The 15,000-nt window shown below is 62.5% G+C and overlaps 2 non-coding genes across 2 annotated transcripts; both read right to left on the bottom strand.

Moving 5' to 3' along the window:
• Positions 1-3,967: 3,967 nt before the first annotated feature.
• Positions 3,968-4,086, bottom strand: LOC131871746 (5S ribosomal RNA). Its single transcript, XR_009369952.1, has one exon. It is a non-coding gene; the product is annotated as a 5S ribosomal RNA (ribosomal RNA).
• Positions 4,087-11,903: 7,817 nt separating this feature from the next.
• LOC131871749 (5S ribosomal RNA) lies at positions 11,904-12,022 on the bottom strand. The gene has a single exon (XR_009369955.1). It is a non-coding gene; the product is annotated as a 5S ribosomal RNA (ribosomal RNA).
• Positions 12,023-15,000: the final 2,978 nt, after the last annotated feature.

Here is a 15,000-nt window from a genome sequence, read left to right as displayed (position 1 = left end):
GGGTTGCGCGCCTTGGTGGGCACCATGCAGTGCACGAAGTCGGAGCCCGGATTGCCCCGGGCGCGCACCTCCGCCAGGGTGGGCACCTTGGTGCGCACAACTTGCCTGGGCTGCGCACCAGGAAGGGCTCAAGATGGCACCCGCGTTCCGTTTTTTTCACTATCTTTCAGAACGGAAATTTTAAAATCTCGTTTTTTTTTGCCTTTTCTGGAAATTAGTGAAGGCAGCGCATCAAAGGTGCGCAACGCTGGTGCGAACCTGGGAGCGCTCCGATGTGTGCTCCAAGGTGCGGCGTGCACGAAGTCGGACCCCGGTTTGCCCCGGGTGCGCACCTCGCGTGCACCTTGGTGCGCACACCTTGGCTGGGTTGCGCGCCCTGGTGGGCACCATGGTGCGCACCAAGGAGCGCTCCGAAGTGTGCTCCAAGGTGCGGCGTGCACGAAGTCGGAGCCCGGTTTGCCCCGGGTGCGCACCTCGCGTGCACCTTCGCCGCGGTGGGCACCATGGCGTGCACGAAGTCGGAGCCCGGTTTGCCCCGGGTGCGCACCTCGCGTGCACCTTCGCCGGGGTGGGCACCTTGGTGTGCAGACCTTGGCTGGGTTGCGCGCCCTGGTGGGCACCATGGTGCGCACCAAGGAGCGCTCCGAAGTGTGCTCCAAGGTGCGGCCTGCACGAAGTCGGAGCCCGGTTTGCCCCGGGTGTGCACCTCGGGTGGGCACCTTGGTGCGCATGCCTTGCCTGGGCTGCGCACCAGGGCGGGCTCAAGATGGCACCCGCGTTCCTTTTTTTTCACTATCTTTCAAAACGGAAATTTTAAAATCTCATTTTTTTTTGCCTTTTTCTGGAAATTAGTGAAGGCAGCGCATCAAAGGTGCGCACCTCGCTGCCCACCACGGTGCGCAACGCCGGTGGGCACCCGGGAGTGCTTCGAAGTGTGCTCCAAGGTGCTGCGTGCACATTGTCGGAGCCCGGTTTGCCCCGGGTGCGCACCTCGCGTGCACCTTCGTCGGGGTGGGCACCTTGGCTGGGTTTGCCCCGGCTGCGCTCCGAAGCGGGGTTATTGGAGCGCCGCCTCTTTTTTTGTCGGAGCGTTTGGTGGGGTTTCTCGCATTGGCTCTTCCGAGGCCCGGTTGCCACCCTGGCGCGCACGAAGTCGGAAGTAGGGTTAATTGCCCGGGTGCGCACCTTTGCCAGGGTGGGCACCTTACCTGGGCTGCGCACCAGGGCGGGCTCAAGATGGCACGCGCGTTCCGTTTTTTTCACTATCTTTCAAAACGGAAATTTTAAAATCTCCTTTTTTTTTTGCCTTTTCTGGAAATTAGTGAAGGCAGCGCATCAAAGGTGCGCACCTCGCTGCCCACCTTGGTGTGCTCTGAGGTGCGCACCCGGGAGCGCTACGAAGTGTGCTCCAAGGTGCGGCGTGCACGTTGTCGGAGCCCGGTTTGCCCCGGGTGCGCACCTCGCCTGCACCTTGGCCGGGGTGGGCACCTTGGCTGGGTTTGCCCAGGGTGCGCTCCGAAGCGGGGTTACTGGAGCGCCCCCTCTTTTTTTGTCAGAGCGTTTGGTGGGGTTTCTCGCATTGGCTCTTCCCAGGCCCGGTTGTTGGGTGCGCTCCCACCCTGGCGCGCGCGAAGTTGGAAGTTGGGTTAATTGCCCGGGCGCGCACCTTCGCCAGGGTGGGCACCTTGGTGCGCACACCTTGGCTGGGCTGCGCACCAGGGCGGGCTCAAGATGGCACCAGCATTCCCTTTTTCTCACTATCTTTCAAAACGGAAATTTTAAAATCTCGTTTTTTTTTTGCCTTTTATGGAAATTAGTGAAGGCATCGCATCAAAGGTGCGCACCTCGCTGCCCACCTTGGTGTGCTCCGAGGTGCCCACCACGGTGCGCAACGCCGGTGCGAACCCGGGAGCGCCCCGATGTGTGCTCCAAGGTGCGGCGTGCACGAAGTCGGACCCCGGTTTGCCCCGGGTGCGCACCTCGCGTGCACCTTGGTGCGCACACCTTGGCTGGGTTGCGCGGCCTGGTGGGCACCATGGTGCGCACCAAGGAGCGCTCCGAAGTGTGCTCCAAGGTGCGGCGTGCACGAAGTCGGAGCCCGGTTTGCCCCGGGTACGCACCTTCGCCGGGGTGGGCACCTCGGCTGGGTTGCGCGCCCTGGTGCGCACCAAGGAGCGCTCCGAAGTGTGCTCCAAGGTGCGGCGTGCACGAAGTCGGAGCCCGGTTTGCCCCGGGTGCGCACCTCGCGTGCACCTTCGGCGGGGTTGCGCGCCCTGGTGGGCACCATGGTGCGCACCAAGGAGCGCTCCGAAGTGTGCTCCAAGGTGCGGCGTGCACGAAGTCGGAGCCCGGTTTGCCCCGGGTGCGCACCTCGCGTGCACCTTCGGCGGGGTTGCGCGCCCTGGTGGGCACCATGGTGCGCACCAAGGAGCGCTCCGAAGTGTGCTCCAAGGTGCGGCGTGCACGAAGTCGGAGCCCGGTTTGCCCCGGGTGCGCACCTCGCGTGCACCTTCGCCGCGGTGGGCACCATGGCGTGCACGAAGTCGGAGCCCGGTTTGCCCCGGGTGCGCACCTCGCGTGCACCTTCGCCGGGGTGGGCACCTCGGCTGGGTTGCGCGCCCTGGTGCGCACCAAGGAGCGCTCCGAAGTGTGCTCCAAGGTGCGGCGTGCACGAAGTCGGAGCCCGGTTTGCCCCGGGTGCGCACCTCGCGTGCACCTTCGCCAGGGTGGGCACCTCGGTGCGCACACCTTCTCAATGTTTTCTTGCCTTTTCTGGAAATTGGTGAAGGCAGCGCATCAAAGGTGCGCACCTCGGTGTGCTCCGAGGTGCGAACCCGAGAGCGCTCCGAGGTGCCCACGAAGTCGAAAGTCGGGTTAATTGCATTGTTTTCCCCGGGTGCGCTCCGAGGTGCGCAACATCGGCGCGCACCAAGGAGGGCTCCGAAGTGTGCTCCAAGGTGCGCACGATGGCGTGCACCTCTGGTGCGCACGATTCGGAGCTCGGTTTGACCGGGGTGCGCACACCTTGGCTGGGTTGCGCACCTTTTGTGCGCTCCAAGGTGCGCACGAAGTCGGAGCTCGGTTTGCCCCGGGTGCGCACCTTCGCCAGGGTGCGCACCTTGATGCGCACGCCTTGGCTGGGCTGCGCACCTTGGTGGGCGCCATGGTGCGCACCTTTCGTGCGCTCCAAGGTGCGCACGAAGTCGGAGCTCGGTTTGCCCCGGGTGCGCACCTTGGTGGGCGCCATGGTGCACTCCGAGGTGCCCAAGATTGGTGCGCACCAAGGAGCGCTCCGAAGTGCGCTCCAAGGTGCGCGCGAAGTCGAAAGTTGGGTTAATTGTCCGGTTTGCCTCGGGTGCGCACCTTGCGTGCACCTTCGCCAGGGTGGGCGCCTTGGTGCGCACACCTTGGCTGGGCTGCGCACACCTTGGCACCCGCGTTTCCTTCATTTTAAATTTTTTTTTTTTACAATCTCTCAAGTGGGAAATTCTATAATCTCAACTTTTTTTGCCTTTTCAGGAAACTTTTGAATGGAGCGCATCATTGGTGCGCTCCGAAGTGTGCTCCAAAGCTCTCTCCAGCTGCGTGCACCTGCCCCGGCCGCGCACCCGGCCCCGCCCAGCTTCGCTCACCTGTCCCGGGCGTCTGGTGCGGAACCTTAGAGTAAGAAACATCACCGTGCACCTTGGCCAACGTGCGCGACTCGACCGAGCGCGCACTGGCCGAGGTGCACACCGATTTCACCTGGGTGCGCGCGCAGCACCTCGGGCGCACCGGGGTGCGCGCACAACGCCCGGGTTGCACCGTGGCCTGTGTGCTCGGGGCGCCTCGGGTGCGCGCTCGGTGTCGCCCCCGCGCGCGCGGTAGTGCGGGCAGCGCACCCCGGCCCGGCCCGGCCCCGACGAGAACGCAAACGGGCAAAAGGTTTATTCAAATAGCATTGCGATGCCCGGCGAAAAACTAAAAAAGGGTGCAACACCGGGACTTCCCGGGAGGTCACCCATCCCAGTACTACTCCGGCCCAAGCGCGCTTAACTGCGGAGTTCTGATGGGATCCGGTGCACTAACGCTGGTATGATCGCACCCGTTATGAGCTTGTCGCAGTGTGTACTTAGCAAACCGCGACCCACGTGCGAATCCACCCCGGCCACCCACCCCCGTCGAGGTGCACACCCTCCCTCGCGAAGTGCGCCCCGTTCGCCAAGTGTGAGCCCTGCCCGGGTGCGCGCACCTTGCTAGGGCGTCGGGTGTGCACCCGGCCCGGCCTACGTGCGTGCACCTGTAGGGGGCGTCGTGTGCGTGCAGTGTCCCGTCTGCAACGCGGTGCCCACACACCACCTCGGGCGCAACGACCTGCGCTCACATGTGGGCCGAGTGCACCTTGGTGCATGTTCGGGGCGCCTCGGGTGCACGCTCGATCTTGCCCCGGTGCACCAAGGCGCTCGGTTTGCCCCGGGTGCGCACTTGGTGCAAGGTGGGCACCCAAAATAGGGATCAAGCACCAAAACACAAGTTTCGGGATGCAAAATGGGACCCAAGGACCACAAATGCGTTCCAAGACCCATGATGGGTCCACGAGAACAAAAATGTGTTCCGAGACTTAATAAACAAATATTGGGTTTTAGGAGAAGAAACATGCTCTGATGCCCAAAACGAGAATCGACCCCGAAAAGGCCACAGGCCAAAAGTGGGATGCGAGACAAAAAAAAATGGGACCCGAGGACCAAAATTGGGTTCCCAGGTCGAAGACAGGGCAACCGGACAAGAAACGACCTCTAAGGCTCGAAATGAGTCCCGACGACTAAAACTTGACAAGAAGCACCCATCAGGCACCCAACTCGACACCCATGGGATGCCGACCCACCCGGGCTTCCACCTAGCACACCTTGGCACCCACCCACCCTCGCACCCAACCTCGCACCCAACTTAGCACCTTTGAACCCACATTGGCACTCACCCTGACCCTGGCACCTTGGAACCCACATTGGCACTCACCTTGACCCTGGCACCCACCTTTGCACTCACCTTGGGACCCACCCTGGCTCCCACCTCGGCACCCACCCAGACACCCACCTTGGTTCCTTGGCACCCACCTTGGATCCTTGGCACCCACCCCGACACCCACCTTGGCACGCAACTTGGCTACTTGCCACCCACCTTGGCTCCTTGACGCCCACCCCGACAACCACCCCGTGACCTACCCTGGCTAGGGTTGGTGCACACCCACCCTGGTGCCCACCTTGGCACCCACCCTATGACCCACCTTGGCACGCACCTTAGTACCCACCCCGTTACCCACCCTAGGACCCACCCCGTGACCCACCTTGGCCAGGGTGGGTGCCTTGGTGCGCACAACTTGCCTGGGCTGCACACCAGGGCGGGCTCAAGATGGCACCCGCGTTCCGTTTTTTTCACTATCTTTCAAAACGGAAATTTTAAAATCTCATTTTTTTCTTTTTTTTGCCTTTTCTGGAAATTAGTGAAGGCAGCGCATCAAAGGTGCGCAATGCTGGTGCGAACCCGGGAGCGCTCCGATGTGTGCTCCAAGGTGCGGCGTGCACGAAGTCCGAGCCCGGTTTGCCCCGGGTGCGCACCTCGCGTGCACCTTCGCCGGGGTGAGCACCTTGGCTGGGTTGCGCGCCCTGGTGCGTACCAAGGAGCGCTCTGAAGTGTGCTCCAAGGTGCGGCGTGCACGAAGTCGGAGCCCGGTTTGCCCCGGGTGTGCACCTCGGGTGCGCACCTCGCGTGCACCTTCGCTGCGGTGGGCACCTTGGCTGGGTTGCGCGCCTTGGTGGGCACCATGCAGTGCACGAAGTCGGAGCCCGGTTTGCCCCGGGCGCGCACCTCCGCCAGGGTGGGCACCTTGGTGCGCACAACTTGCCTGGGCTGCGCATCAGGAAGGGCTCAAGATGGCACCCGCGTTCCGTTTTTTTCACTATCTTTCAGAACGGAAATTTTAAAATATCGTTTTTTTTTGCCTTTTCTGGAAATTAGTGAAGGCAGCGCATCAAAGGTGCGCAACGCTGGTGCGAACCTGGGAGCGCTCCGATGTGTGCTCCAAGGTGCGGCGTGCACGAAGTCGGAGCCCGGTTTGCCTCGGGTGCGCCCCGGTGGGCACCATGGTGCGCACCAAGGAGCGCTCCGAAGTGTGCTCCAAGGTGCGGCCTGCACGAAGTCGGAGCCCGGTTTGCCCCGGGTGTGCACCTCGGGTGGGCACCTTGGTGCGCATGCCTTGCCTGGGCTGCGCACCAGGGCGGGCTCAAGATGGCACCCGCGTTCCTTTTTTTTCACTATCTTTCAAAACGGAAATTTTAAAATCTCATTTTTTTTTGCCTTTTTCTGGAAATTAGTGAAGGCAGCGCATCAAAGGTGCGCACCTCGCTGCCCACCACGGTGCGCAACGCCGGTGGGCACCCGGGAGTGCTTCGAAGTGTGCTCCAAGGTGCTGCGTGCACGTTGTCGGAGCCCGGTTTGCCCCGGGTGCGCACCTCGCGTGCACCTTCGTCGGGGTGGGCACCTTGGCTTGGTTTGCCCCGGCTGCGCTCCGAAGCGGGGTTATTGGAGCGCCGCCTCTTTTTTTGTCGGAGCGTTTGGTGGGGTTTCTCGCATTGGCTCTTCCGAGGCCCGGTTGCCACCCTGGCGCGCACGAAGTCGGAAGTAGGGTTAATTGCCCGGGTGCGCACCTTTGCCAGGGTGGCACCTTACCTGGGCTGCGCACCAGGGCGGGCTCAAGATGGCACGCGCGTTCCGTTTTTTTCACTATCTTTCAAAACGGAAATTTTAAAATCTCCTTTTTTTTTTGCCTTTTCTGGAAATTAGTGAAGGCAGCGCATCAAAGGTGCGCACCTCGCTGCCCACCTTGGTGTGCTCTGAGGTGCGCACCCGGGAGCGCTACGAAGTGTGCTCCAAGGTGCGGCGTGCACGTTGTCGGAGCCCGGTTTGCCCCGGGTGCGCACCTCGCCTGCACCTTGGCCGGGGTGGGCACCTTGGCTGGGTTTGCCCAGGGTGCGCTCCGAAGCGGGGTTACTGGAGCGCCCCCTCTTTTTTTGTCAGAGAGTTTGGTGGGGTTTCTCGCATTGGCTCTTCCCAGGCCCGGTTGTTGGGTGCGCTCCCACCCTGGCGCGCGCGAAGTTGGAAGTTGGGTTAATTGCCCGGGCGCGCACCTTCGCCAGGGTGGGCACCTTGGTGCGCAAACCTTGGCTGGGCTGCGCACCAGGGCGGGCTCAAGATGGCACCAGCATTCCCTTTTTCTCACTATCTTTCAAAACGGAAATTTTAAAATCTCGTTTTTTTTTTGCCTTTTATGGAAATTAGTGAAGGCATCGCATCAAAGGTGCGCACCTCGCTGCCCACCTTGGTGTGCTCCGAGGTGCCCACCACGGTGCGCAACGCCGGTGCGAACCCGGGAGCGCCCCGATGTGTGCTCCAAGGTGCGGCGTGCACGAAGTCGGACCCCGGTTTGCCCCGGGTGCGCACCTCGCGTGCACCTTGGTGCGCACACCTTGGCTGGGTTGCGCGGCCTGGTGGGCACCATGGTGCGCACCAAGGAGCGCTCCGAAGTGTGCTCCAAGGTGCGGCGTGCACGAAGTCGGAGCCCGGTTTGCCCCGGGTGCGCACCTTCGCCGCGGTGGGCACCATGGCGTGCACGAAGTCGGAGCCCGGTTTGCCCCGGGTGCGCACCTCGCGTGCACCTTCGCCGGGGTGGGCACCTCGGCTGGGTTGCGCGCCCTGGTGCGCACCAAGGAGCGCTCTGAAGTGTGCTCCAAGGTGCGGCGTGCACGAAGTCGGAGCCCGGTTTGCCCCGGGTGTGCACCTCGGGTGCGCACCTCGCGTGCACCTTCGCTGCGGTGGGCACCTTGGCTGGGTTGCGCGCCTTGGTGGGCACCATGCAGTGCACGAAGTCGGAGCCCGGATTGCCCCGGGCGCGCACCTCCGCCAGGGTGGGCACCTTGGTGCGCACAACTTGCCTGGGCTGCGCACCAGGAAGGGCTCAAGATGGCACCCGCGTTCCGTTTTTTTCACTATCTTTCAGAACGGAAATTTTAAAATCTCGTTTTTTTTTGCCTTTTCTTGAAATTAGTGAAGGCAGCGCATCAAAGGTGCGCAACGCTGGTGCGAACCTGGGAGCGCTCCGATGTGTGCTCCAAGGTGCGGCGTGCACGAAGTCGGACCCCGGTTTGCCCCGGGTGCGCACCTCGCGTGCACCTTGGTGCGCACACCTTGGCTGGGTTGCGCGCCCTGGTGGGCACCATGGTGCGCACCAAGGAGCGCTCCGAAGTGTGCTCCAAGGTGCGGCGTGCACGAAGTCGGAGCCCGGTTTGCCCCGGGTGCGCACCTCGCGTGCACCTTCGCCGCGGTGGGCACCATGGCGTGCACGAAGTCGGAGCCCGGTTTGCCCCGGGTGCGCACCTCGCGTGCACCTTCGCCGGGGTGGGCACCTTGGTGTGCAGACCTTGGCTGGGTTGCGCGCCCTGGTGGGCACCATGGTGCGCACCAAGGAGCGCTCCGAAGTGTGCTCCAAGGTGCGGCCTGCACGAAGTCGGAGCCCGGTTTGCCCCGGGTGTGCACCTCGGGTGGGCACCTTGGTGCGCATGCCTTGCCTGGGCTGCGCACCAGGGCGGGCTCAAGATGGCACCCGCGTTCCTTTTTTTTCACTATCTTTCAAAACGGAAATTTTAAAATCTCATTTTTTTTTGCCTTTTTCTGGAAATTAGTGAAGGCAGCGCATCAAAGGTGCGCACCTCGCTGCCCACCACGGTGCGCAACGCCGGTGGGCACCCGGGAGTGCTTCGAAGTGTGCTCCAAGGTGCTGCGTGCACGTTGTCGGAGCCCGGTTTGCCCCGGGTGCGCACCTCGCGTGCACCTTCGTCGGGGTGGGCACCTTGGCTGGGTTTGCCCCGGCTGCGCTCCGAAGCGGGGTTATTGGAGCGCCGCCTCTTTTTTTGTCGGAGCGTTTGGTGGGGTTTCTCGCATTGGCTCTTCCGAGGCCCGGTTGCCACCCTGGCGCGCACGAAGTCGGAAGTAGGGTTAATTGCCCGGGTGCGCACCTTTGCCAGGGTGGGCACCTTACCTGGGCTGCGCACCAGGGCGGGCTCAAGATGGCACGCGCGTTCCGTTTTTTTCACTATCTTTCAAAACGGAAATTTTAAAATCTCCTTTTTTTTTTGCCTTTTCTGGAAATTAGTGAAGGCAGCGCATCAAAGGTGCGCACCTCGCTGCCCACCTTGGTGTGCTCTGAGGTGCGCACCCGGGAGCGCTACGAAGTGTGCTCCAAGGTGCGGCGTGCACGTTGTCGGAGCCCGGTTTGCCCCGGGTGCGCACCTCGCCTGCACCTTGGCCGGGGTGGGCACCTTGGCTGGGTTTGCCCAGGGTGCGCTCCGAAGCGGGGTTACTGGAGCGCCCCCTCTTTTTTTGTCAGAGCGTTTGGTGGGGTTTCTCGCATTGGCTCTTCCCAGGCCCGGTTGTTGGGTGCGCTCCCACCCTGGCGCGCGCGAAGTTGGAAGTTGGATTAATTGCCCGGGCGCGCACCTTCGCCAGGGTGGGCACCTTGGTGCGCACACCTTGGCTGGGCTGCGCACCAGGGCGGGCTCAAGATGGCACCAGCATTCCCTTTTTCTCACTATCTTTCAAAACGGAAATTTTAAAATCTCGTTTTTTTTTTGCCTTTTATGGAAATTAGTGAAGGCATCGCATCAAAGGTGCGCACCTCGCTGCCCACCTTGGTGTGCTCCGAGGTGCCCACCACGGTGCGCAACGCCGGTGCGAACCCGGGAGCGCCCCGATGTGTGCTCCAAGGTGCGGCGTGCACGAAGTCGGACCCCGGTTTGCCCCGGGTGCGCACCTCGCGTGCACCTTGGTGCGCACACCTTGGCTGGGTTGCGCGGCCTGGTGGGCACCATGGTGCGCACCAAGGAGCGCTCCGAAGTGTGCTCCAAGGTGCGGCGTGCACGAAGTCGGAGCCCGGTTTGCCCCGGGTACGCACCTCGCGTGCACCTTCGCCGGGGTGGGCACCTCGGCTGGGTTGCGCGCCCTGGTGCGCACCAAGGAGCGCTCCGAAGTGTGCTCCAAGGTGCGGCGTGCACGAAGTCGGAGCCCGGTTTGCCCCGGGTGCGCACCTTCGCCGCGGTGCGCACCATGGCGTGCACGAAGTCGGAGCCCGGTTTGCCCCGGGTGCGCACCTCGCGTGCACCTTCGGCGGGGTTGCGCGCCCTGGTGGGCACCATGGTGCGCACCAAGGAGCGCTCCGAAGTGTGCTCCAAGGTGCGGCGTGCACGAAGTCGGAGCCCGGTTTGCCCCGGGTGCGCACCTCGCGTGCACCTTCGGCGGGGTTGCGCGCCCTGGTGGGCACCATGGTGCGCACCAAGGAGCGCTCCGAAGTGTGCTCCAAGGTGCGGCGTGCACGAAGTCGGAGCCCGGTTTGCCCCGGGTGCGCACCTCGCGTGCACCTTCGCCGCGGTGGGCACCATGGCGTGCACGAAGTCGGAGCCCGGTTTGCCCCGGGTGCGCACCTCGCGTGCACCTTCGCCGGGGTGGGCACCTCGGCTGGGTTGCGCGCCCTGGTGCGCACCAAGGAGCGCTCCGAAGTGTGCTCCAAGGTGCGGCGTGCACGAAGTCGGAGCCCGGTTTGCCCCGGGTGCGCACCTCGCGTGCACCTTCGCCAGGGTGGGCACCTCGGTGTGCACACCTTCTCAATGTTTTCTTGCCTTTTCTGGAAATTGGTGAAGGCAGCGCATCAAAGGTGCGCACCTCGGTGTGCTCCGAGGTGCGAACCCGAGAGCGCTCCGAGGTGCCCACGAAGTCGAAAGTCGGGTTAATTGCATTGTTTTCCCCGGGTGCGCTCCGAGGTGCGCAACATCGGCGCGCACCAAGGAGGGCTCCGAAGTGTGCTCCAAGGTGCGCACGATGGCGTGCACCTCTGGTGCGCACGATTCGGAGCTCGGTTTGACCGGGGTGCGCACACCTTGGCTGGGTTGCGCACCTTTTGTGCGCTCCAAGGTGCGCACGAAGTCGGAGCTCGGTTTGCCCCGGGTGCGCACCTTCGCCAGGGTGCGCACCTTGATGCGCACGCCTTGGCTGGGCTGCGCACCTTGGTGGGCGCCATGGTGCGCACCTTTCGTGCGCTCCAAGGTGCGCACGAAGTCGGAGCTCGGTTTGCCCCGGGTGCGCACCTTGGTGGGCGCCATGGTGCACTCCGAGGTGCCCAAGATTGGTGCGCACCAAGGAGCGCTCCGAAGTGCGCTCCAAGGTGCGCGCGAAGTCGAAAGTTGGGTTAATTGTCCGGTTTGCCTCGGGTGCGCACCTTGCGTGCACCTTCGCCAGGGTGGGCGCCTTGGTGCGCACACCTTGGCTGGGCTGCGCACACCTTGGCACCCGCGTTTCCTTCATTTTAAATTTTTTTTTTTTACAATCTCTCAAGTGGGAAATTCTATAATCTCAACTTTTTTTGCCTTTTCAGGAAACTTTTGAATGGAGCGCATCATTGGTGCGCTCCGAAGTGTGCTCCAAAGCTCTCTCCAGCTGCGTGCACCTGCCCCGGCCGCGCACCCGGCCCCGCCCAGCTTCGCTCACCTGTCCCGGGCGTCTGGTGCGGAACCTTAGAGTAAGAAACATCACCGTGCACCTTGGCCAACGTGCGCGACTCGACCGAGCGCGCACTGGCCGAGGTGCACACCGATTTCACCTGGGTGCGCGCGCAGCACCTCGGGCGCACCGGGGTGCGCGCACAACGCCCGGGTTGCACCGTGGCCTGTGTGCTCGGGGTGCCTCGGGTGCGCGCTCGGTGTCGCCCCCGCGCGCGCGGTAGTGCGGGCAGCGCACCCCGGCCCGGCCCGGCCCCGACGAGAACGCAAACGGGCAAAAGGTTTATTCAAATAGCATTGCGACGCCCGGCGAAAAACTAAAAAAGGGTGCAACACCGGGAGTTCCCGGGAGGTCACCCATCCCAGTACTACTCCGGCCCAAGCGCGCTTAACTGCGGAGTTCTGATGGGATCCGGTGCACTAATGCTGGTATGATCGCACCCGTTATGAGCTTGTCGCAGTGTGTACTTAGCAAACCGCGACCCACGTGCGAATCCACCCCGGCCACCCACCCCCGTCGAGGTGCACACCCTCCCTCGCGAAGTGCGCCCCGTTCGCCAAGTGTGAGCCCTGCCCGGGTGCGCGCACCTTGCTAGGGCGTCGGGTGTGCACCCGGCCCGGCCTACGTGCGTGCACCTGGAGGGGGCGTCGTGTGCGTGCAGTGTCCCGTCTGCAACGCGGTGCCCACACACCACCTCGGGCGCAACGACCTGCGCTCACATGTGGGCCGAGTGCACCTTGGTGCATGTTCGGGGCGCCTCGGGTGCACGCTCGATCTTGCCCCGGTGCACCAAGGCGCTCGGTTTGCCCCGGGTGCGCACTTGGTGCAAGGTGGGCACCCAAAATAGGGATCAAGCACCAAAACACAAGTTTCGGGATGCAAAATGGGACCCAAGGACCACAAATGCGTTCCAAGACCCATGATGGGTCCACGAGAACAAAAATGTGTTCCGAGACTTAATAAACAAATATTGGGTTTTAGGAGAAGAAACATGCTCTGATGCCCAAAACGAGAATCGACCCCGAAAAGGCCACAGGCCAAAAGTGGGATGCGAGACAAAAAAAAATGGGACCCGAGGACCAAAATTGGGTTCCCAGGTCGAAGACAGGGCAACCGGACAAGAAACGACCTCTAAGGCTCGAAATGAGTCCCGACGACTAAAACTTGACAAGAAGCACCCATCAGGCACCCAACTCGACACCCATGGGATGCCGACCCACCCGGGCTTCCACCTAGCACACCTTGGCACCCACCCACCCTCGCACCCAACCTCGCACCCAACTTAGCACCTTTGAACCCACATTGGCACTCACCCTGACCCTGGCACCTTGGAACCCACATTGGCACTCACCTTGACCCTGGCACCCACCTTTGCACTCACCTTGGGACCCACCCTGGCTCCCACCTCGGCACCCACCCAGACACCCACCTTGGTTCCTTGGCACCCACCTTGGATCCTTGGCACCCACCCCGACACCCACCTTGGCACGCAACTTGGCTACTTGCCACCCACCTTGGCTCCTTGACGCCCACCCCGACAACCACCCCGTGACCTACCCTGGCTAGGGTTGGTGCACACCCACCCTGGTGCCCACCTTGGCACCCACCCTATGACCCACCTTGGCACGCACCTTAGTACCCACCCCGTTACCCACCCTAGGACCCACCCCGTGACCCACCTTGGCCAGGGTGGGTGCACCCACCCTGGTGCCCACCTTGGCACCCACCCATCCTAGCACCCAGCCTGTGACCGGGCTTGGAACCCAACCTTGCACCCGCACCCGTCTTGGCCAGTGTGGGTGCGCACCCATCCTGGCACCCACGTTGTGACACACCCTTTAACCCACGCACCCTAGCACCCACGTTGGCACCCACCTTGGAACCCAACCTAGCAACTTGGCACCCACCCCGTGACCCACCTTGGCATCCACCATAGCAGTCGCCGACTTGGCACCCACCTCGGCACCCACCTTGACACTTGTGGACCCACCTTGCCACTCACCCTAGCATCGACCCATCCTAGCACCCACCCTGGCACCTTTGCACCCTAGCACTCACCCATCCTAGCACCTAACCTGTGACCCACCTTGACACTCACCCTCGCACCCACCTTGGAACCCAACCTAGCACCCACCCACCCTGACACCAACCCTAGCACCTACCCACCCTTGCACCCACCCTGTGACCCATCTTGGCACCCACCCATCCTACCACTCAACCTATCACCCACCTTCTCACCCACCTTGGCATCCACCTTAGCACCCACCCACACTGGCACCTTGGCACCCACCTCGGGCAAGGTGGGTGCACACCCACCCTGGCACCCAATTTAGAACCCACCGAGCATGTTACCCACCTTGGCACCCACATTGCAGCCCACCCTAGTACCCACCCTATGACCCACATTGGCATCCACACCCTAGCACCCAGGCACCTCGACACCCGCCTTGACACCCACCCTAGCACTGAACCTGTGACCCACCTTGGAACTCACCCTAGAACCCACCCACCCTGTGAACCACCTTGGCATCCACCTTAGCACCCACCCACCTTGGCACCCACTCTAGCACTCACCCATCCTAACACCCAACTTGTTACCCACCTTGGCACCCGCCCTCGCGTCCACCTTGAAACCCACCCTAGCACCCACCCACGCAGGAGCCCACCTTGGCACCCAACCTAACACCCACGCATCCTGGCACCCAACTTGTGACCCACCTTGGAACCCACCCTAGTACCCACCTTTGAACCCACTATATCACCAACCCACCTTGGCACCCACCCTATGACCCTCTTTGGAATCCACCCTAGCACGCACCCACCCTGGCACCCACCATGGAGCGCACCCTAGCACCCACCCACCTCGGCACGCACCTCAACACCCACCTTGGTGTGCGCACTGCGCCAACCTCTCAAAGACCCTATGTGGTGCGCTCCAAAGTGTACACCTTTGGTGCGCTCCAAGGTGCGCACCTTTGGTGCACACCGAGGTGCACACCAAAGTGTGCACCGAGGTGAGCACCAAAGTGCACTCCAGGGTGCACACCAAGGCGTGCACCTTTGGTGCGGTCAATGCAAACGAATTCGGAAGTTGGGGTCGATGTCCTAATCGCTGCTGCAGACTACACGTATGAGAATCGGACAAATAGCTTTATATAGGGGAGGTGTTGCGTTTGATGGGTCGACTCCCCTGGTTGTGTGCACTGCACCAACTTCAAAGACCCTGTCTTGTTTAAGAAGTCAAAAGTTGGGGTGGATGTCCTAATCATTGCTGCAGTCTACGCATGTATGAGAATCAGACAAATAGCTTATATAGGGGAGGTGTTGCATTCGGTGGGTTGACTCCCCTGGTTGTGCGCACTGCGCCAACCTCAAAGACCCCGCATAGCAGAAGAAGTCGGAAGTCGGATTTTGGTGAGC

This window comes from Cryptomeria japonica, unplaced genomic scaffold (assembly GCF_030272615.1).
Source record: "Cryptomeria japonica unplaced genomic scaffold, Sugi_1.0 HiC_scaffold_453, whole genome shotgun sequence".
Taxonomy (NCBI): Eukaryota; Viridiplantae; Streptophyta; class Pinopsida; order Cupressales; family Cupressaceae; genus Cryptomeria; species Cryptomeria japonica.
This window is presented reverse-complemented; position numbering and strand designations above follow the sequence as displayed.